The 22,918-nt window shown below is 43.2% G+C and overlaps 2 long non-coding RNA genes across 3 annotated transcripts in view; one reads left to right on the forward strand and one right to left on the reverse strand.

The window, feature by feature from the left end:
* Window positions 1-2,331: 2,331 nt before the first annotated feature.
* LOC118598804 lies at window positions 2,332-15,202 on the forward strand. 2 transcript variants are annotated; one of them, XR_004947969.1, is made up of 4 exons: window positions 2,332-2,784; window positions 13,979-14,066; window positions 14,734-14,992; window positions 15,077-15,202. It is a non-coding gene; the product is annotated as an uncharacterized LOC118598804 (long non-coding RNA). The 2 variants fall into 2 exon arrangements; XR_004947968.1 differs by having other exon boundaries at window positions 14,734-15,202.
* Window positions 15,203-15,832: 630 nt separating this feature from the next.
* The window catches only part of LOC112144732, an 8,820-nt gene continuing 1,734 nt past the window's right edge, over window positions 15,833-22,918 (reverse strand). The window contains exons 2-3 of the long non-coding RNA XR_002918951.2: window positions 20,182-20,309; window positions 15,833-15,960 (exon numbers count right to left, since the gene is read on the reverse strand). This is a non-coding gene — a long non-coding RNA (uncharacterized LOC112144732). The remainder of the gene's footprint in view (window positions 15,961-20,181; window positions 20,310-22,918) is intronic.

A 22,918-nucleotide genomic window follows, 5' to 3' on the forward strand; every position in this document is an offset into this window, starting at 1 on the left:
CCCCCCCCCCCCTCCTGGTTTTGTATTAATTTAACTGTCAAATTATTTTATTACCGTCTTTCAGGTTCGGCTGTTCGGCCCTTTTTTAAGCTGTTGTACATGTGATTTTTAAAGTTTTATATACACTAGTTTGAGATGTTCAGAGAGAAATAGTTTTCGACTTTGTTTCAATGATGGTAGTTTTGTGTCTTATTTATGTTTTTCTCGTAGAAGGATTGATTATGGGCTGGTGTTGATCGTTAACGGCAGCAGACCGCGGCTGATCTCGCCTCTGATGGCGACACGTTTATCGTTTCCTGTCGCCTAAACATCTGAATTCATCAGTAGAAAACCTCAATCGGAAAATCCATGTTAAAAAAGAAAAGTGGGAGGAGCACAGCCCCTGGTTGGAGGGGGAGGAGCCTGGTCACCCCGCGTCTGCTGCTGAACATGACGTTGTTCTGCTGCTGAATGTCAAACACCACATGAATCACCAATGGAGTGCAGATCCAATGAATCATTGGCTCTGCACACGAGTTCTGATTAAAAATAAAGCTATTTTTCTGCATAGACCGTGTCAGAGGATCCGTCTTTGTTCTCCACACCTTCATCTCACCAGCAGAAAGAAAAGCTTTAAATTCAAACCTATTTCTTCATCCGTCTCTGTAAAACTGTAACCTGATGCTCCAGATCAGAACACGCAGGTGTGGGCGTGGCCTCCTCCACCTTCTGTTCCTCACACGGACGACTGCAAACCCAGAGGAGTTACAGCATGATTCTCCACTTTAGCACTCAGCTGTCTTTAACCCTTTGACGCCTCAGATCTCCCATCACGTCTTTTTTATTATTCAGAAGTGTTTTAATGATGATTATGAAGGTTTTAAATTAAAATTCCACAATCTAAATCTCTTAAAAAGCATTTTTTCATGTTGATCTAAAGTCTGTTTCCTAAATCTCCTCTGAGGGGGTGTGGCTTTTGGAGCCCCGCCCCTGATCCCCTCCTGTCTGACTATGATAGCTTTTAAGGATAATTTAACTTCTTTTTTAGCAACAGATTAATGCTTTTGGCTAATTTGGTTTACTGAGGAATTCTGGATCTTAGCTAGTAATTCAACAACATGCTAGCTTTGATATTTACTGAGGTTATGTTAGCTACTTTGGAGTTTAGCTAATATGTTAGCAACATGCTAACGTTTTTGGCTAATTTGTTATCTACTGGGTTTTTTTTAGGTGAATCTAGAGTTTAGCTTCTATTTAAGCAACAGATTAACGTTTTAGACTAATTTAGTTTACTGAAGATTTTCAGACAGTTTTGGAGTTTAGCTAGTTTTTAAGCTGTGTGCTAACTTTTTGTTGCTTATTTGCCATCTAATACGTTTTTTTGGGGCTAATTTAGAGTTCAGCTCATATTTAAGCAACACTAAATGTTTTTTTGTAAACTTGAAATAATTTAGGGATTTTAAAGCAATTTTACTACAAACTTTTCAGAAATGTTGGTCAACTTCACTCTCTTGTACTTATTTAATTACTGTACATTTCCAGCCTTTAGTAAATGTAACATTTACAAATAGCTTTTGCATTTTCAGTAAATCCCTTCAGCAATTAAAGTAAATGGCGTCACCACTTTCAATATAAAGCATTCACACTAGTGTTACTGCAGGTAATGCGACTTTTCTAGTAACATTTGTTCTTTTATAAGAAAAATGCAACACAGACATTAAAAACTCAAAAAACAGGATTTTTATCGGAGGGTTATTTTAATTTACTGTAACTTTTTGAATTGTTAACATGATCAATGTAATTCCATCAGATTCTGAAGGAGAAAAGAGGTTCGATTTCTCCTTCAGAATCTGATGGAATTACAATGGATGTATAAAAAACTACAGTAAATTAAAGAATTTAATCACTGCAGCTCTGGTGTTAAAGACAGTATGTTAGTCAGTAAAATCCAAACTCTTTCCCTGGTCCAATCATTGTCTGGGAAGGTGAGGATAAGTGTTTAACTTTTATCAGACAATTCTAGAAGAACAGAAGGGAAAATCCTTTCCTGGTCGAACTGGTCTAGGAAACCCCCCACGTTCCAGGAAGGTGTTTCAGGATCGTGTTGAAACACGTCGAAGCAGAAACCTCAGCATGACGGAGAGCCGTCTTTGTCCTGAACGCCGTGCGCTAAATCCAGCAGACTGAAGGTCACAGAGAGTTTCATATTCTGACTGAACATCAGTTTGAGTTAAACCTAAAGACGTTCAGCTCTAGAATGCTGGAGACGTGGAGGGATTCCCTCTCCATTTTGTTGGTAAACAACTTTTAAAAATTGGTCATGAACTTTAAGACAACATGGTTGCAGGCCGCTGTGGCTCCGCCCACTGTAACCTGAACCCTCTGAGGCCTACCCCGGCTGTCATTGGATGAAAGCGGTCCACCTGAGCTAGCATAGCCGCTGCTGCTCTCCTCAGACGGCTTTGACTTTTCAGTCTGCAGTTAATTGCTAACATGTTTTTGGAAAGGCGGCGGGCGCGTGCACATCTGACCCGGGGCCTTCCCGCCGTGCTGGGCGCGGGCCGGCGTGCAGATCGCTCTTGATGTGGTTAGTGGTTATGTTTGATTCACTCAGAAGGAGCAGCGTCTGATCAGACACTCTTCTTTCTCCAAGAGTCTGGAGACGGAAAAAGGATCCTTAATGCAGATCAACTTCTCTGAGGAGGAGATGGTCTCCTCGTGGTTTCATCTCAGTGAAACATGGAACTTTAACCAGAAACAATAGACCAGAGATGAAGAGATTTCATCTGTGCAAACACATCACAGGTTAGTTTCCCTTTTGACTTTATGACTCGTCTTCAGTAAACGGGGAAAAACAACGTTTGTTGGCTGCTTTTTCTGTAAACCCTTGAGATGGTTGAGGATGAAAATCCCAGTAAATCTTCAGTTCCTGAAATCTTCAGACCAACAACCAAAGTCACTTCAGTCACTTCAGTCACCCTCCTTCCTCATTCTGATGCCCGCTCTGAACACATCGTCTGGACCATCTCTATGGCCCGGCCCGGGCTGCATGGCGCTCTAGACGAAAAAAGAAGTTGGTGTCCCTCATAGAGTCGAGATTTCCAGAGCGGCGGCTGAAACCAGGAATTCTGTGTTTGAAATCAAACGCTGCACAGATCAGCCAATAACCGATAGGAAAGTCTGAGATTTGAGCTGTGAAAGGTGTGATTGGAGACAGAGATGCCAGTGAGTTTATATAACCTATATCTTCACATGTACATCCTATGTAAGAAGTATAATATTAGTGACTAAAATTCTAAAATGCATTTTTATCACATCGTAGAAAACTTCAGCTCCTGTCCACACAAGACGAATGAAACTCAGAAGAACGTTCCTGGTATTTCTGTTCTTTAAAGAAGTGTTTCTTCAGTCCAGGTGTGAGGATGCAGCTCGGCTGTGGGATGCAGAGAGTCTAACTCTCTCTAGACCGCTACAGTTTGAGGACCAGGAGTCCAGACCACAAGTCTAACTCTCTCTAGACCGCTACAGTTTGAGGACCAGGAGTCTAGACCACAAGTCTAACTCTCTGTAGACCGCTACAGTTTGAGGACCAGGAGTCCAGACCACAAGTCTAACTCTCTGTAGACCGCTACAGTTTGAGGACCAGGAGTCCAGACCACAAGTCTAACTCTCTCTAGACCGCTACAGTTTGAGGACCAGGAGTCCAGACCACAAGGTTCCAGATCTCCGGAACAACCTGAGCGCCAGTGCAGCTGCCCCAGTGGAGGAAAATACGAGGAAGAAAAGAAAAAAACAATAAAACAACAACATAAGACACAGGAGAGGAAAAAATAAAATAATAATAACAGTAATGATGACAATAACAATAATAAATACAAATATCAAGAGGAAGAAACTGACTGGGGTAATTATGTCCACAGGAATGAGGGTCTACATGTGACATTGACACTTCCTGTACGATCCTCATTTCTTTGATTTCACGTATGTCAAGAACAGCTGACAGGACCTACAAACATCCGACGAAAAGTTTCATTTTTTTAAATTAGCCTCTAAATTTCATCTCTTGTACAAATTCAACATCAAACCCCTCAGAAGTAGAAGTTTAATGATGATGAGCGGAGAGAGACCGACGGTTTTCTGTGAAGATGAGAGGAAAGTTTGTTCTCTGGAAAAACCCGTTCCTCTCCTTCCATTCATGGAGACGCTGCAGTTCTTCTTTGTGTCGCAGCAGATCATCCTCTCCTGACTGAGGAGAGTCCTGACCCAACAATGAGGAGAACATGACACCTCCGAGCGTCAGAGGGCGGCGTGACGCTAACGCTCACATCTGATCTGAGCTCTGAAGCTGGAACTGAAACATGTCAACAAAAGAAACAACCAACAGATGAAAAACATCTTCGTGTTCTGTCACAGATCAGACATAATTTCTCAAAATAACAAGAATGGATTTCCTCAAACATCGAAGCTGTGATGTGGATCACATTCAGGTTTCTCGGTGTTTTCCCGTTTTAGAGAACTTTATTTTATGAAACATCTGAAGGAACAATACTCAGACCAGAAACCACAGAAGAATCCAGACTGGACTCTGGGGCAGTTCATGCGGTCCTGTTCCTGGGGGGCGGGAACATCCAGGTCAGAGACACTCCCACAGACCTGGTCCATTCAGTGCAGGTTTTGGGAGCAGCAGTGGGATCTGGGGTTCTGCTGGTTACTTCCTTGAGATGCTAAAGGTGTGGGTTGTTCTATCAGCAGATGAGATGGTCCAGGATGAATTATGAGTCGGTGGTCCTGGACCGACTTCCTGTTTCCACTGACATGTTTCACACCTTCTCACATGTTGACGTTTGGTTCTGCATCAGAAGTTGATGTTTTGAGTGTTCCTAACACGTTAAATCAAAGTTTCCCATTTACCGGACCACATACCAGTGCCGGAGCATGGACCGCACCGCTATCCTGACCCTAATCTTAACCTGGTACCGGACGTGGATTGGTACCAGACATGGGCCAGGCTCGGGCGGTACCGGGTTAGAAAGAAAGCTCAGGATCAGAACATCTGCTATTCTGATTTTGTGTTTTTACTAGAAGCTCCGTCGGCTGATGGTGACCTTAGAAGACCAGAGCTGCTTCAGCCTCACAGGCCGCTTCCTCCAGCAGCTTCAGTTCCATCAGAATGAAAGCAGGCTGCAGGACGACAGTTTCCTCTTGCTCTCATTTGAATGCTGAAGAGGAAGCAGGACTCGGTAATGGAACCGTCTCTGTTCCATGACAGGAGAGTTGTTCTGATGTGTCATCCTGATGTGTGTTCTGCTCCGCTGAGCGTTAACATTGACCTTTAACTGAGTTTCTATTAATAACTTCTCACTTGTCCAAAAGGTAAAGTATCCTCGAGTGTGACGTGCGCACGTTTCCAGAAGAAGCTTTTGTTCTACGGCGTTTCACGTCTATTACTCCAGGAATTGGAGTTCTGGAAGTTGGAACCAGTTAGATATAAGCAGAGATATCTACAATGAAATCAAGACCTTCAAAAACTCTGATCATTTTGTGTAACATTGTGGCACATATCACCTCTTGTTTGTGAATTTAGTTCGGTTACCATGTTCTTAAATCAGTTCAATGTTATTTAGATGGCCCAATATCTCAGAAGAGTCGCCTCATTCGGCTTCATGACGGTAATTTTACAGAAGCAGAAGGTCAGTCATTAAATATAAACAATAGCTAAAGACTAAACAGACTAAACTAAACTGCTCATCCCTGACCTTAGACCCTCCCACTCCTAAAATAAACCTGATTCCAGGAAAAAAGAAGAACCCTCAGGGATGTCCACATGAAGGAGAGATCTTCTCCCAGGACGGACAGGACTGGATTATCTAACTCTACAAGAACGTACCTGAATAGAGTTCAGTCAGATAGGACTGGGGGGCAGGAGGGGGGTCCACAGTCAAGACGAACCGGAGTCTTTCTGTCCATCTCCATGTACGTTGCTTGTTTATGTAAACTTCATTCATTTCTTCTTCAACACCGCTCATTCTGTAACTCCACTAAAAGGATGAAGACAATGGTTTTTAAAATTTCATTTTCAAAAAGTTCTTTAGTAAATTTGTACAAAAATCATTTAGAAATATCAAATTTAGAAATTAAACAGAAATGTTTTTATAGTGTTATGAATGAAGAAAATGGAAAAGTATTTCTAGTACTGATTTTATTTTGAAATATGATTCTCAAACGCTTCCATGTGCTGGAGAAGGTCCAGCTGGGCATCAGTGAGGTTTCTCTGGACGAGTCTCCAGTCTTGGGACGAGTCTCCAGTCTGGTTTTTAATGCATGTCACAATGACAGCCTGTTGATCCTTCTTTATTCTCCGTTGATCCGTCCACTATCATGTTTTTAAATTTATAAAAATGACAACAACAATGACCGCATCAATGATTTGAAACAGGAAGTAAGTCCCTGCAGAGTAACGACCACGCAGTGATGCAGAGTGACGTCTTGTTCTTGTGATCTGATGAGGGTCAGTGTGCAGCCTGAAGCCAGACCACATAAAGTCAGAGGAAGCAGGACATCTTAAATCTGTCAGCACCCCCATGAGGGCCAGAGGTCAGGTGAGGAGGTACGACAGGAAATGAACCTCCAACTTTGTGGTGTGTGTGTGTGTGTGTGTGTGTTGGTATACATGGAATCCGTGGACACGAGGAATTTGAGGACACAGCAAGACCACATTTCAAAGAGCAAATTTTCAATCCTGAGTGTCTAAAATGTATCCTCCCGCTTTTGATTGTAGTCCTTTGATACCACCTGACCTGGTTTTGTGTTGTTTGTTTTGCTCTCGTTGTGGTTGGAGTGTAGAAGCCTTTGGCCTTGCAGTCAAACCTCTCTCACTGTTCACAGCGAGACCTCAGTCTGTAACGTGTTTGAATTACGAAGGTGCATGAGTCACGTTTCATTATGAGGCAATAATGCATCACCATATAGAAACAAGCGGGAACACGCAGTGTTTGCCTCTCTCTTGCCTCCCTCCTGGGTTTCCCTCTCGGTGCCTCTTCCTCGCTCCCTCTCAGCCATAGGCCGTCTTTGTCTTCATGCAAAAACTCGCATTCCTCACGGCCTCTGCTCACAGACACACAAACACACACAGCATTCCCCTACCCGGCAACAATCAGGCCTTTGTGCTGCACGCCGCCCGTGTTTTTGATTCATTTTTTATTGCTCTTGAACTCACTGCATGGAGAATGGAATCGTGTCTGTTGTTCCTCAGGTTGCTCCTGAAAAGATTTTTGCTTCGTTTTGTCTTGGTGGGTGATAATCAGCAAGGCCAGCAGCTGCAGAGCTGAGAGAGACTCCCACATGACTCCAAGATAAACGGAAGGCCTGTTTCCAGAGGCACCTGACCTCACGTTTTGGTTTTGTGTAGCTCTTATCTTTTAGAAGTTTAAAAACTTGAAGCAAAGGAGCCAAGGAGGAGAAAACAGACGACCGATTATACAGTTCAACGCATTTTAAAGACACTTTAACGAGTTTTCATTGCCCAACTTCACAAATAACAAACCCGAGACCAGAAGTCACGAGGACAACACGCAAACGCCACACATGCACGAGGACAACACGCAAACGCCACACGTGCACGAGGACAACACGCAAACGCCACACGTGCACGAGGACAACACGCAAACGCCACTCAGAGTGCTAACCTCTACACCACGTGCACACCTGAAAAACCATCAGCTTCCTGTGTTTCCTGCCAAACTTTCTTGGGATAGACGTGAGAGAGCAGGTGATGCTTTCTGTGTCACCGAATCGTTGGGGTAACAGGTTAGTCATGTGACCCACAGGAAGAACAATGACTGCAGGTAAAATCCTTGGAAACATCAGAACGATGGAGATTCACAATCATAGACATATATTATTTCACTGGACAGAACAAAGTCACCCATAGAAAAGGTCTTACGTCTGGCCGTCACCACGGCTACCTGGTCGTCTGACGCCCGACGACGGTGATTGGTCCGAGTCGTCTGAGTCATGGTTTACGGGGAACTACAGCCACCAATCAGGAGTGAGCTTGGTCTGAGACCACACCCCTTCCACTGAAAACTGCTCAGGGGGAATGTGTCAATCAAACGTTGGAGGCGGGGCCTGCAGGCACCACATACTATTACAGAGGCATCTGATTGGTCAGTTTATGACTTGAATAACTTCCAATAAAACAGGATTAGAAAGAACGTTCTAGAAGGAAACATCAGAGGAAGAATGATTATTCTGACAAATGGAACGACTGAGAAATAACTGTTTCTCAATGGAAGTCCGTGTGATTTTGACCCCTTTGCAACCAGCAGCCACTTCCTGTTTGGAACAGGAGGGGGAGGGGCTACTATGTCCAGTGATATATCACTTCTCATTTTGATTTCTGATTCGAGTAAATTGTACAGGTTTAAGTGACTTCCTGGATCCAGCAAAGTTTTCTTATTTTCCCCAGGAATGCTGGGAAAAAATCATAATCGAACTTAATGTGGTGAGATTTATGAGAGATGTTTTGTGGAAAAAGCTACAGTACTGTGATTTGCTTACTTAGTATATTTTAGTTCAATATTTGCCTTTTCTCAGATTTCTGGGCAGGCTGGCAGTGACTCCGCCCATTCACCTGTGGATCCTGAGGAGAAGTCACAGCTGCCTGCACTTTGCTAATCAAACGTCCTCACAGGACTCATTCTGACCTTGATGTCATACCTCAACAAAGGTTTTAAGAGAAATTCACTTCTAGTTTTTCAGAATGTTTCATGTAATCATGAATCATCATCAATCAAGAAGACTTCTAGTTCTAGGACCTAAAGTGACAGTTTCCAAACGTTCTCACCTCATTTTATAGTTTATAGTGAACATGTTTTTCTAGTTGATATTTAAACTAATTTAATGAAGTTTTCTGTTTAAGAGTTATAAAACAAAAGAAGGGAAATCATAAAGATGGAGACCAACCTGGATCAGTTTATAACATTATTTTACAAAAGTATCACATCAGGATTCAGCATCAAAAATCAAATGAATTTGATCAGTGCCCAAAATATTCTGTGGGACGTCTCTACTGGAAACTGTCTCAGTTCTACTGACCACGACTCTCCATCAGACATCCACGTTCTGACTGGAGCCAGAGGACTTCATGCTGCAGCACAATCTGAACCACTTCCTCCAGAAGTCACATGGTCCAGCCAGCAGCAAAGCTTCAGACATCAACATTTTCAGTCCCTCCTCCTGTAAACGATTCCACGAAGCTCCGCCTCCCCTCGGCACACGCCCAAAGCCTGGATGTTACATCAGCGGTTTCCCTGCATCTTGCTGTGACATTCAGACTGTTTATCTTGATGAACAATAATGAAGAGGTTTTCACATAAACAAGCTGATCTTCTCTGGGATGAACTCGAGTCCTGAAAGAGACGCCGTCATCATAAAAACACCAGAACAGCAGGAGAGGCTCACAGTTTTATCCACAGGTAACGGTCTGGACCGGATGAAGGTTCTGCTCCTCATCGGACCCTTTCACTGGACAAAGTGCTGGAACAACACGACAATGAGAACTTTGAGTGAGAACTTTCATTAGCCCCACAGAAGAGTTTGGGTCGACCTTTAAGTCCTCCAGACTCTGAAAAATGAAAGAAGCTGAAGAGAGGTCAAATCCCAGAGAAACTTTCAAAGACTTGATCTTTGCAGCTGCTTGGTTCATTTCCATGACAACAACTGCATCGAAGGGGAATTTTTATAAAAGTCAGTGTTTGACTTTGAAGATCAAAGCTAAAAGATCAAACACAAAACCAACATTTGACATGAAATGTTTCTGTTTTCTTCTATCAACAGGAAGAAACGTGAGATTCTCAATCACAGAGCTCACATGAATCTGTCTGAAACAGAAATTCCTCTCATTCCTCTGAGATCCGTCCCATCCTTCCTCTCAGTCTCCCTCTCCTCCTCCTGCATCTAGACTTCCCGCCCTTCACCTCTGACCTCAGCCTGACCAAACACACAGAAGTGACTGGAAGGAAACGAGCTGAAGGAGGTGTGGCTGAAACGTGGACGCTGATCGTCCTCAGTCGCTGCTCGGATCACAACATCAGATCCGGGTGGAACTGGAAACACAAAAATGCAAAACATTTCAAGTATTTTCTAATGAACTCTGTTTTTCTGAGGCGCCCCCTGCAGTCAGGGTTGCTAACTGTTCTCTGAGCTGCTCGCTGAAGCAGTGCAGGCAGCTCTCACCTCAGCATGACGGTCCAGGTAACACCTGAGACCCCCACGACTACAGCCCACCCACATCCGAGGACTGGTTCTTTAGGGGAGTCAGAGGATGGAGGGAAGTGACTCCAGTGAGACCCTCAGACGCTCCATGTGGCAGCTGGAGTAAAACAACACCATCAATCACCAGGACGGCATGAGAGATTCTCTTAGAACAGAGACCGGATGTTCTAGTAAAAGGTTTATTTACAGGAAGGCCCATCAAAAAGTTCCAGTTTTTCTCAGTTCTTCGGTCCATTTCTCAGAGTCTGCAGTGCTTCTCAGAACAGTAACTGCAAACTGCAGAACCTGGTAGATAACCTGCAGAAGTGAGTCTCCTCAGGATGCAGTCACTTGCTAGTCAGTAGTTGTGCTGATGCTGAGCAGTGCTGGCCGCTGACGTGGGTCCACCATGTGAGTTCAAGCGTGACAAACAAAAGCTGAGCAAAGCAAATACAGCAGCAGCTCGGTCCTGTTTTAGAGCCAGGAGAGTCGCACAGCAGATCAGTGACAAACATGAAACATTACAACAATTTACTACAGATCTGAGGTGCTAAGTGCTTCACATACCTGTGAACGCAGGGGCGGGGCTTAACAGTCTGTAGCCTGCAAAGAGAACCTCATTTCAGTCTATTAAATGTGTTTATATAAGGTATAAGGTGTTTTAATTCAGCACCATGTGTTTCAACTCTGCTGTTTGACAGACTGAGCGAGGAATCGGACGGCCCGGAATGTGGTGCAGCTTCAGATAAATGGGCTCCATGTGTGCTCGGCGGTACAGTAAATCCAGCACAGAGCCCCCAGTTCATTGAAGGAGGGGTCGGGATGAACGCTAAGCTGCTACATAGACCCGCCCCCAAGTTGGAGTCAGGAGTATAGCAAGCATACCTCATGTGTGGAGTCAAAGTAATGTGATCCCTTCCTCTCCTGGGCGAGTGTGTTTGGATGCAGGACTGCTGGAGGACTCCTGGAGGACTGTTGGAGGACTCCTGGAGGACTGTTGGAGGACTCCTGGAGGACTGTTGGAGGACTCCTGGAGGACTGTTGGAGGACTGTTGGAGGACTCCTGGAGGACTGTTGGAGGACTCCTGGAGGTCTGCAGGAGGACTGTTGGAGGACTGCCGGAGGACTGTTGGAGGACTCCTGGAGGACTGTTGGAGGACTCCTGGAGGACTGTTGGAGGACTGTTGGAGGACTCCTGGAGGACTGTTGGAGGACTGCTGGAGGACTCCTGGAGGACTGCTGGAGGACTGTTGGAGGACTGTTGGAGGACTCCTGGAGGACTGTTGGAGGACTGCTGGAGGACTCCTGGAGGACTGTTGGAGGACTCCTGGAGGACTGAGGGAGGACTGTTGGAGGACTGCTGGAGGACTGCCGGAGGACTGTTGGAGGACTCCTGGAGGACTGTTGGAGGACTCCTGGAGGACTGTTGGAGGACTGTTGGAGGACTGTTGGAGGACTGTTGGAGGACTCCTGGAGGACTGAGGGAGGACTGTTGGAGGACTGCTGGAGGACTGTTGGAGGACTCCTGGAGGACTCCTGGAGGACTGCTGGAGGACTCCTGGAGGACTGAGGGAGGACTGTTGGAGGACTCCTGGAGGACTGTTGGAGGACTGTTGGAGGACTGTTGGAGGACTGTTGGAGGACTGTTGGAGGACTGCTGGAGGACTGTTGGAGGACTCCTGGAGGACTGTTGGAGGACTGCTGCAGCTGCAGCTTCATGCCTTTGTGTCCATAGACGCTGACAGCTCTTCGTTTACCTGCTCGGAGAGGAAACTCATGGACCAAAAGCTATCAAGTTCCTGATTTTGGAGCAAAGAAGTAATCTTAGCAGATACTGGTTACACAGTTAGTTGCTGTTGTATTCTATATTTATTTTCTTCCAAACAGACAATAACATTTCATGAAGTCTTTTTAGTTTATAATAGGAAGAGAATCCTCAGAATCCACCGTCTGGCTGCGTTTATAGCAGCAGTCTTCATTCTCACGTTCACTCACCAAGCTGAAGATGAAGTTTAATAAACTCAGATCTTCTCCCAGAAAGATCCTGCAGCAACATTGATTCAAGCGTGACCAATTATTAAGTAAAGGTTTTATTAAGCGCCTCTGCAGAGGCAGCAGTTGTAGATATGTTGCTGGATCCTTCAGAAAATCTTTCCAGGGAATGTGACACGTCAAATCCTGACCATCAAATCCAGCAGATCTCCATCTGGGTTTTCGTAGAGCAGACTTCCAAACTTCTCCTACAAAGTGAAAGAGCTAAACGTCTGATTACATGGTGTTAAACTTCTTTCAGAGCAGATTCCCACATCCAGGTGGGAACATGTGGAAGCGTTTAGGATTGAAGCCTTGGATCAGTGTGTCCCTCCCAAACACCCCCTGAAGCCGGGGTGACCCCCCACACAGAGGTCAGAGGCTGAATGTGGGGGGCAAACTGTTGAATGGAGTCCAGGCCCCCCAGACTCAAATGGTCAGACCAGCTTCAAAAGCTCCAGCACAACGGTTCATGGTTTAGATCTATAGTTTCATGAGATTATTTTAATCTAGGAAACAGGAAACACTTTTGTCCTGCTTCAAACGGTTGATCGTTTTATTTTTTTACTTATATTCATTTTTAAAAAATGTCCTCGATGTGAGAAAAGACCGCCAGCTTCTACATGTCAACCTCTTGAACTTTTTGGTACTGTAACATGGCGGGGCATCAATCATTCCTTCACATTCTAATGTTATGGGGAAAATGGGATGTACCATCAGCTAAAGCCTGGTTTCCACTGAGCGGTCCGGACCGGTTTAGAACGGTCCGGTTCTGTTCAAGTGAGCGTTTCCATTGAGCGTTGGACCATCAAAGTACATTTAAATACTTCTATTGAAATAACAGATTAGCTTCTATTGGAAACTTTCTCATCAACTACTGTCTCTGGGACCAAACAGGAAATGGTTTTGTTCACTGAGTGGTTCCGGTCCAGTTGACAAATACAGTATATTGGGTCAGTGAATGAGTCAGTGGTTCATCAGTCACAAACATCCCTGTACGTCACTGTATACAAAACGAACTTATACTGAACAACAATAATATTCGATACCATGTGGACCACATGGTTCTAAACCTGACAGAAGGGCCGGACCGGGGCAGATTGGGCCGTGTTTCGGTCCACCTCATTAAAGACAGAAATAGCTTGCAATCTGGACTAAAACATGCTTTCATTTTAAATGAAAATAAATGTGTATTTTAAAAATTTGTTCTTATTTTGGTGCCAATTGCAACAACGGGTTTAAGTCAGGGGAGAAACATAAATTAGAGGAACGCCCCCTTCAGAACGGTGTTGGAATGATCGAAAAAAGACAATTTTTTATTCAGAAAATACACCTGAATGTTGGACAAAAACAACAAACCTCCCAAGACCTCATGAGAGATCATAATTCTCTGCATCTGAGCAAAGGTCAACTGTACAGCATCATCTATGGGGAGAAACCAGAAGTAAAAACAGTTTCAGGGCCGTTTGTGGCCCCAGGGCCGCAGCCCCCCCACCCTACATTGTACTTTACCATAATACTACACGAGGCTCCAGCTTAGTTATGATCAAATCTGCACATGGACATCCTGATGTTGTTTTCTTCTCTCCTGCAGCAGACCTGCACAGCCCGATTTACTGTAAGCTTGTTTCTTGTCACCAGATACAGGAACTAACCTGACTGCCAACACAGATAACATCTCAGCCCTGAAGCCTCAGTTTTCTTTTTGTCTTAGTCGACAGTGAGACGGCGAGGGGAACTCCACCCTGAAGCCCGGGCTTTTTCAGCTCGCACCTTTTCCCGTCACTTCAGGCCTCACAAAGGTAAAGCCACAAGCATCACACATGATCTTCAGAAACCACAGAGGAGCCATCAAAGTGCTGGCTTGGTGCTCCGAGGATGTTTCAGGAAAAGCTCATTGTGATGGATGTTTTTCAGTCAGAGAAGGGGAAGTCCTCCGCATGAGGCTCACATTACCTGTGTGGTCAAACAAACTGTGACAGCAGCTGGAGTTAGTGGTTACAAGATTCAACTTCAGCAAACGTGGTGAAAAAAAGCTGTCCAAGCTAATGAAACCGATCTTTTTTGGTCAAATTCTCCTTTCAAGAACACCTGAAACACAGAAACTGTCCACATGCGCTGCAGTCACTTGTAGCCGTTCTTCAAACTCACAGCTGAGAACGTTTTATAAACCTGGGAGTCAGACGGCAGGAAAACACAAATCCCTGAACGGCAGCAAGAAACAAGACGAGGCAAGTTCGGTTTAACTGTAGTCTGATTGTGAAACAGTTACTGAAAGGTAGAAAGAACTGAAAGGTAATATAAAATAAGAGCAACACAAATGAATGATCCACCTTAAAACATGAGAAACAAACAGATTAAACATAGTGAGACATGAGAATTAGAAAAAACAAGTTTCATTCTGTCTGTTGGTTCTTGATTGTAGCTTTTTTTATTTTGAATCTTGATTTATTTTTTGGTGTTCCTTAGGTCCATTCTGGATCTGAGTGGAGCAGCAGCAGGACCGGCTTTGTGATGGTGGCGAGTTTCTGGACCAATGTCTCTCCTGTAACCAGGAGAAGTGTTAGTGGGCGTGTCCTCTGCAGCCGGGGATAAAGGGCCCATACCATGATTGTCTGAATCCTTCCAGAGTAAACAATATCCATGCAGATAATCAGATATTCTGAAGGTTCTGGAGTGCACGAGGAACCACAGCGACCCCAAAGACGTCTGCAGGACGTTTCTGACGGTAAATGAGAAGCTAAGAGAAGTTTCTTTCGTAACGTTGCATTTACGACAGAACTAATAATTGTGCTGCTGTCTGTTTCTATAGGTGTGCACGTGTCTATACGTGTGAGGAAACGTACATTAGCTCTGGCGTAATATACTGCATAACTCCAGATAGTTCTGATTTACTTACAGGTTCTGCATCAGGTTTGATCGTAGGAATGGTTCCGGCTCTGAGGCTGAATCCACTTTGATACAGGCTAAAGTTAACCTAACAAACTCCTAAATCTCTCACAGCCCAAGAAAAGTCTCCATTTCAAAGACATCGTCTTATTAGTCGTTTTCAGATTAGAAACAAACGGAACCACGTCTTCTGTGATAAAATAACGCTTTGGTGATGATCACCGCTTGGAGGAAGAGTGTTTATGTTAGTCTGGGGGCGGAGCTGTCAGAGCAGACTCCCTGAAAGGGGCGGTCCTCACTCTGTGACATCAGCACGTGAGGACCTGCTCGTTTTCGTGGGTATGGGAGGGGCTGCAGGTTTTTAGAGTGTTACTCAGAAATGAAAGGATCAAAATACAGTTTTAGGGTTCTTTATGGTGAGGAGTGAACTGTACGACACTCCTAAAAGCTCTCAAAGCTGTTTTTTCGTGGTATATGGGACCTTTAAAACAAGCGCACATGGCAGTGGTGGTGACTCTTGTGGCGTGAATCTCGCTAAAGCTCTGCAGATGCTGTTGATCACTGGAAGGAGTTTGACTCTGCCTGCAGCCGCCTGAACGCCGAGGGAGATCCTGAAACTCAACCTGCTGACATCTGTTTCTGCAGATGTGATGGCGTTCACACAGCCCGAGCTGAAGGCCTCGCTCTCATGTGCAGGTCTGCCGTGTGAAGCTGCCACTCACCTGTTTGATCTGCTCGAGGCTGGAACAATATTTGACCAGCTGGGCAACAAAAAGAACGACAGAAACAAAACCTCTGTTGTTGGTCCTGGAATGAAAAGACGACAAAAAGCAAAGTCTGTTTCATTCAAACATTCGGCTAGAAAGTTATTGACTTATTTTACATCATTTTATGCAAATATTTACACTGTTTTTTAACACAGAGGAGTTTCTAGAAATCCAGAAGTTAAAGCGGAGCAGCAGGTTTTAAGTCAACACAAAGAGTGAAGAGTGAGACGCAGACGGATTCTACGTCAGCGTGATAACCTGATAGTTGTGCTCATTTCTAAACACTGATTGTTATGAAGATAAATTGGGGCCAATATTATTCGAAACCCAAATAAAAAAAAAAGAAACAAAATTTGGTGTTTGGTAAAAAATAAAAAAGGAAATGTCCAAAACTTTTTGCTATTCTAAAATAAACTTATTTTCAGCTTCAAATGTTCTGTTTTTAGGATCTAAAACTTAAAATTTTAATTTCAAAACCTTTTTTCTCAGTTTCAAATCTTTTTTTTTCGTTTTCCAATTTGAAAATTTCAAAATCAAAAACAAAAAACGGGGAAAAGTGAGAGTGGAAAAAAAATTGAAACTGAAAGAAAAAGTTTAAATTGACATTTAAGTTTTGAAACTTAAAAAATTGAACATTTGAAGTTGAAAATAATTAAGTTTAAGCAAAAACGTTTTGACAATTTTAGATTTTTTTTGGCCAAACTCCAATATTTTTTAGTTTTGTTTTATTTGGGTTTCAAATAATGTTGGCCTTAATTTAGCTCCATAATTGTTAGGAAAGAGAAAATCAGACAATCAGAGTCTATGTGGACATTCTATGTGTACTCTTGTGTACTCGTGTGTACTATGTGTACTCATGTGTACTCGTGTGTACTTGTGTGTACTCATGTGTACTCATGTGTACTCATGTGTACTCGTGTGTTCTTGTGTGTACTCGTGTGTACTCATGTGTACTCATGTGTACTCGTGTGTACTCGTGTGTTCTTGTGTGTACTCGTGTGTACTCATGTGTACTCATGTGTACTCGTGTGTACTCGTGTGTACTCATGTGTACTCATGTGTACTCGTGTGTTCTCATGTGTACTCGTGTGTACTCATGTGTACTCATGTGTACTCGTGTGTACTCGTGTGTACTCATGTGTACTCATGTGTACTCGTGTGTTCTTGTGTGTACTCGAGTGTAATCATGTGTACACCCCGTGCACGTAGCATTCATGAGCCGTCAGTAGGGAGCTAATACTCAACCAAAACCAAACGTCAGCATCACGTGCGCATCATAAGGGCATGAAACATATATTTTATTTACAAACACTTTAGAATTACATTCACCACATACATGATAACAGTACATAATACAGTGGTGGACAAAAGTGTTGGTACCCCTCAGTTATAGAAGGACAAACCCACAATTCTCACTGAAATCACTTGAAACTTACAAAAGTAACAATAAATAAATAAAAAAAAATGTAAATTAAATAATCAAAATCAGCCATCACTTTTGAATTGTTGATTAACATAATTATTTAAAAAAAACAAACTAATGAAACAGGCCTGGACAAAAATGATGGTACCTCAATGAAAGATTGAAAACTATTTGACCAGAGTGACATGATTAACTCAGGTGTGTCCTTTAACTGATATCACAGGTGTTTTATTTATTGTTACTTTTGTAAGTTTCAAGTGATTTCAGTGAGAATTGTGGGTTTGTCCTTCTTTAACGGAGGGGTACCAACACTTTTGTCCACCACTATATTTGAGGTGTTCTCAAGAGAACAGCAGAACACCCTTGCAGCCCCCTTAAGATGCAGTAGATCCCCTCTACGACGCCCCCAACACCCCAAAAACCTGCCCTGGTCACACCCCATCACAAGGGAGAGGGGGCAGCTGTGGGTCTCACCCCTCTGGTTTGAGCCGGTTTGAGAGATGAAGCTTTTTGTTGTTTCCATCTATTGAAATCCCTGAAACAGGGACACTCCCTGCAGCAGCGTTCGGTCATGTGGACAGTAAACTCTACAACCCCGCTGAGCAAACACCGCGCTTGGATTCAAGGCTAAAGGAGATGCTGCCCCCTGGTGGCCACATCCAGCTGCACTGAGACAGCATCCAGCCTTCATCTCCACTTCTGCTCTCGAGGCTCTCAGAGAATGCAGCCCTCGAGGTCATTTGGTCAGAGGGGGGCAGACAAAAACAAGTCATACATTTTTCCTCTGCTTCATTTTTGTGGTACATTTTTGACCCTTCCCATCATCCCACTGAAATCAACATAAATAAATGCAAATGGAATTTTTAACATGACAAATACATTTTTAAAAGTCAAAATTCAACCTATTTTCAGTCTTCCTGTAAGAGAAAAATGTTGGCTGTAATGCAACTAGTGGCTCTTTGGTTAAAGAAATATTAAAAAGAGTTTAACTGTAAAGTCAAAAGTGAGAAAGTAGAAAAGGAAAAATAAATAAACAAACATTGACTCCTAAAAAACAGTTGAAGGACAGTATCACAAGTCAAACTACATTTTTGTGTTTGTCCTGTCCTAAAACATTTCACTGGATGCCAATAAGCACTCAATTAATGAGCTCAGATTTCATTTTGGTTTGTTAACTTTACATTTATGATCTATGTTTTTATTTAATCTCTGCTGACATTACACTTGCTACGACTACATTTGCTGCACTGAGATGATCATACGTGCCAGGATGTCTTTTATTTTGAAAGGAACTCACATGAACTTCTCTCAAAAGTTTGTATAAAAAAGATAATTCTCTTTAAGTGTTTGTGTTTTGACTTATTAAAATGTAATTTGGTTATTAAATATAAAATAAAACTGTTTTGTTATAGAAAGGAAAGTAAATTAATTCCTTCAAATACGTGCTTTTCAAAATCTTTAAACTTCTGCACACTTTCAGAAGAGAAACCATTCCATCCTTCAGAGGATTCCACCAAGTTTTCAACTGTTTCAAATTTCTCAATGTTTTGACAAACTGCTCTTTGGTTTTTATGAAAATTTCAGATGAATTCTGGATTTATAATGGAAACTCATTTCAATTATGTTATTTTTTACAAATAAAATGTATATACCTCTAAAGAAAACAACTTTGACTTGTGTTTCTTACTCACTTGACAGATTATTAGGAAAGAAACATTTTTAAAGTTCTTGTCCAGTTCTGTTTACTAGGGCTGGGTATCAATAATCATTTCCAGAAACGATTCGGTTTGGTTCACCAGAGCCTGAATAGATTCAATTCTGACTTTTTTTAAAATTCTTTAATTAAAGTTTGAGTTTACACATTTATACATATTAGTTTGGAAATACATTCATAATCTATTATACTTTTACAATCCATTCATATGAATCTGATCCAGTTTACATCCTGTAAATGTATCAGTGAAATAATGAGATTGTTAATATCATCCAGAGTTACATGGATTCTCTAAAGGAGAAGTTCTAACAAAAATGTTCAGATCATTAACATTTAAACATTGTTCTGCTTCTCCTGGAGGACGTTTCAGTTTGACCACTAGGTGGCGATCATCTATAGCAGTACACCTTTTTCTAGGAGAAGAAGAAGAAAGAATGAGAAAAAAAATGTTGTTTTAAACCACAAATGGTTACTTTATAAATATTTCCTTAAACGAGTTTAGAAAATTCATGTCTGAATTTCCCACATTACTCAAATCAAAAGTGGACATCCTCAGTTCTGTACCTTGTATTCAGAAGTAAAGTATGAGGGTTTGTCTCGGTAATATTTGTCATATTGTAAGCAGCTGTTTTGTGGAATTAACCCCAAAAAAGTCTTTCTTCTGGCAGCTCCACCATACCTCACATTTTTAATCAGGTGTCTCATTATTGAACATCTTGAAACATCCACACCAGTTTTTCAGAGATCACAACTGGAGTTATTTGTAGGGTTTCCCTGCATACATACATATTTTTGTGACTGTGATTTGATTTGAACAGAACTCCTCATTTTCCACGTCTTGATCAAAGGTTGAACTCTCCTGACAGGCATCCTCAGTTCTTTGGATATCTTCTCATATCTCTTTCCTGTTTTTTCCAGTTCTGTTACCTTTTCCCATAGATTTTTTGAGGAGAACACATTTCATGCATTCTGGTGAGTGACAGGCAGCTAATGAGACCTTAACTGTAAATACATGCAGCCAACAACAAACACAGCCTTAGACGCACTTAAAATATGTGCGTACAATGCAGCAGCGTGCACCTTGGCTGCACGTAACACGGGTGGCCAACATGAATTTCCATCACCTTTTGTGCTGATCAAACGTCAGTGGATCTACGCTCCTCAAGCGTCTGAATTCCTCAAACAGGTTGACTGACAGAACCCCCGGGCCGGCGAGCGTTTCTGCCCGGTGCGTTCACCGAGCTCCAGACATCTGCAGCAAAACACAGCAGTTATTTTTATGTTACACCTTCTTTTCCCTTCCCTTCGGTTGGGATCGTAACACAAGTGGGGGCTCGTCCGGGATCCATAGACCCAATCCCCCCAGACTTGGAGACTGTAAACCCATCTGTGTGTCCCTGCTTTCTATTGTTAGCATTGCTGCAACCTTTAAGTGCTGCAAGTCAGATGGCTACTGGCCTGAGCCTGGAGGACTTCATTGCTAGTCCCTCCATTAAACAATCATGTATGTGCCGCAAAAGCGATCTCATGCAGATAGCAACCCACCTCAAAATCGAATATCCAAAACACTTGGTTAAAAGTGAAATAAAAGACTTGATAGTGTCTAGGCTGGTGGAACAGCAGATAATCTGTGTTACAGATGCTGCAGACTCAGCTGTACCAGAGGCAGGAGCCTCAGCTGAGGGTGAAAGCAAACCCGTTGGGCTACTCCCAGTGCCTCATGCCTCTCCTGAAGATTAAGGCGAAAGGTGAGCAAATGAAAACCCCTTTTAGCCTTCCCAGGTACAACCCTCACTCCTCATCGAGTGAGAGCCGGGATGAAGTACGGCTGAAAGTCCGTCTCGCCCGCCTGCAGTTTGAAGCCCAGGAAAAGGCGCAAGCCAGACAAGCCCAGATGGAGCTCAGACGTCTGGAAATCGAGGCATACACTGCTGTGAGGATCAGACAGCTGGAGCTGGAGTCGCAGGCTCGGCTACCGGCATCCTCAGAACATGCAGCCCCTCCTTCCACCGCTTTGTTTGACATAACCAAAGTCATCACCATACTTCCTGCTTTCCGTGAGTCTGAAGTGGACTCTTATTTTGCGCTGTTTGAGCGTATTGCTGGCACACTAAATTGGCCACGTGATGTTTGGCCCCTTTTGTTACACTGTAAAATGATCGGGAAAGCCCAAGAGGTTGTAGCTTTGCTCCCTCTTGAGGACAGTTTGAATTACGATAAAGTAAAAGCAGCCGTCTTAATGGCTTATGAACTGGTGCCAGAAGCCTACCGACAGAAATTCAGACGTCAGAAAAAGTCTGCGTCTCAGACACATGTTGAGTTTGCTCGTGAAAAGAGCATCCTTTTTGATAAATGGTGTGGAGCATGTAAAGTTGCCAGTTTTGAGTCTCTCCGTGAGATGATGTTGTTGGAGGAATTCAAAAGAAGTTTGCCGGATAGACTGGTGGTTTATCTGAATGAACACAAGGTCAGCACCTTGAGTGCAGCAGCGGTGCTGGCAGATGAGTATGTGCTGACCCATGCAACCTCCTTCCCTGTTACAGACAACCAACCCAGAGCAATAGCTGTACCACGGCCTGCTCCTGACAAACCTGCCAAACAAAAGGGAGATAGAGAATGCTTTTACTGCCACCAAACTGGACATGTCATCGCCAACTGTGACCTCCTGAAAAGACCTCGGGAAAACACCCAACAGAGTCCAGCTAGTCCAAAGGGGGTCGGTGTTATCCTGAAATTGGCTAAAGGTACAAATAATCCCGATCCCTGCTTTAACCCTTTTGTTTTTGAAGGTCGTGTCTCGCTGAGCGGCGAAGGCACAGATGAGCGAAACGTACGCATCTTAAGGGTCACAGGTGGGTCCCAAACAGTAATTCTTGTTACGGCCCTGGTGTATCCGGCACTCTTTGTGTATGGTTTGTGTGCTTGAGTTTGGGATGAATGAGTTGGCGTGAATGAGTTTTCTTTCTGTAGGTGTCTTAGCTGAGAGCTGCAGCTCTGCAGAGTGTGGACCCGCCCATCTACACCTGGACCTCATCACGCCATCAGCTGAGGACCAGTGACAGAGGATCCACACCTGCATAAAAGAGCTGACTTCCCCATCCAGAGTTGGCAGCTTTTGTAACACTCTTTCTGGTGGTCAGCTTGCCCATGGCGTGAACTCCAACTTTAAGTTCCTGTCCTGTCTGTTGTGGACTTTGGTGGTGGAGCTTATTGTTGAGAGCCTGTGTCAAACTTTGACAGTTCTTTATACTTAACAGACTTGGTGGGTCTCAGTTGATGACTCTCATGTGGAGAGAATGTGTTGTTGTGCTATAAAATTAACCCTAGTGTATAACTTTTCCTTTCTTTGTTGCATTCTGTTTGTTTCATTTGCGGCTAACAGCAAATTAAAAGCTCCACACCACTACAGTGCTCCAGTCTGGGTTTCTGATTTTTATGTTACACCTTCTTTTCTCTTCCCTTCGGTTGGGATCGTAACACCCAGTATGTACCAGCCAGACCATCTGGATCTGGTCTTTTATCAGTTCCTAGAGTCAGAACTAAACATGGAGAAGCTGCATTCAGCTTCTATGCACCACAGATCTGGAACAGACTTCCAGAAAACCTTAGATCTGCTGAAACACTCAGTGTATTTAAATCCAGGTTAAAGACTCACCTGTTCTCAGCTGCATTTGATTAATATGTATTCAGAAGTTTATGTCTGACTGTTTATGCTTGTTTTAAATTAAAATCTTTTTACTTTCTTTTAATTTTATTTTAATGATGAAAGTTTAACTATTTCTTTTGATTGTTTCTTTTAACGTTTTATGTAAAGGACTTTGAGTTGTCTCTGTACATGAAATGTGCTACAAATAAAGTTGC

This window comes from Oryzias melastigma, linkage group LG5 (assembly GCF_002922805.2).
Source record: "Oryzias melastigma strain HK-1 linkage group LG5, ASM292280v2, whole genome shotgun sequence".
NCBI classification, from domain to species: domain Eukaryota; kingdom Metazoa; phylum Chordata; class Actinopteri; order Beloniformes; family Adrianichthyidae; genus Oryzias; species Oryzias melastigma.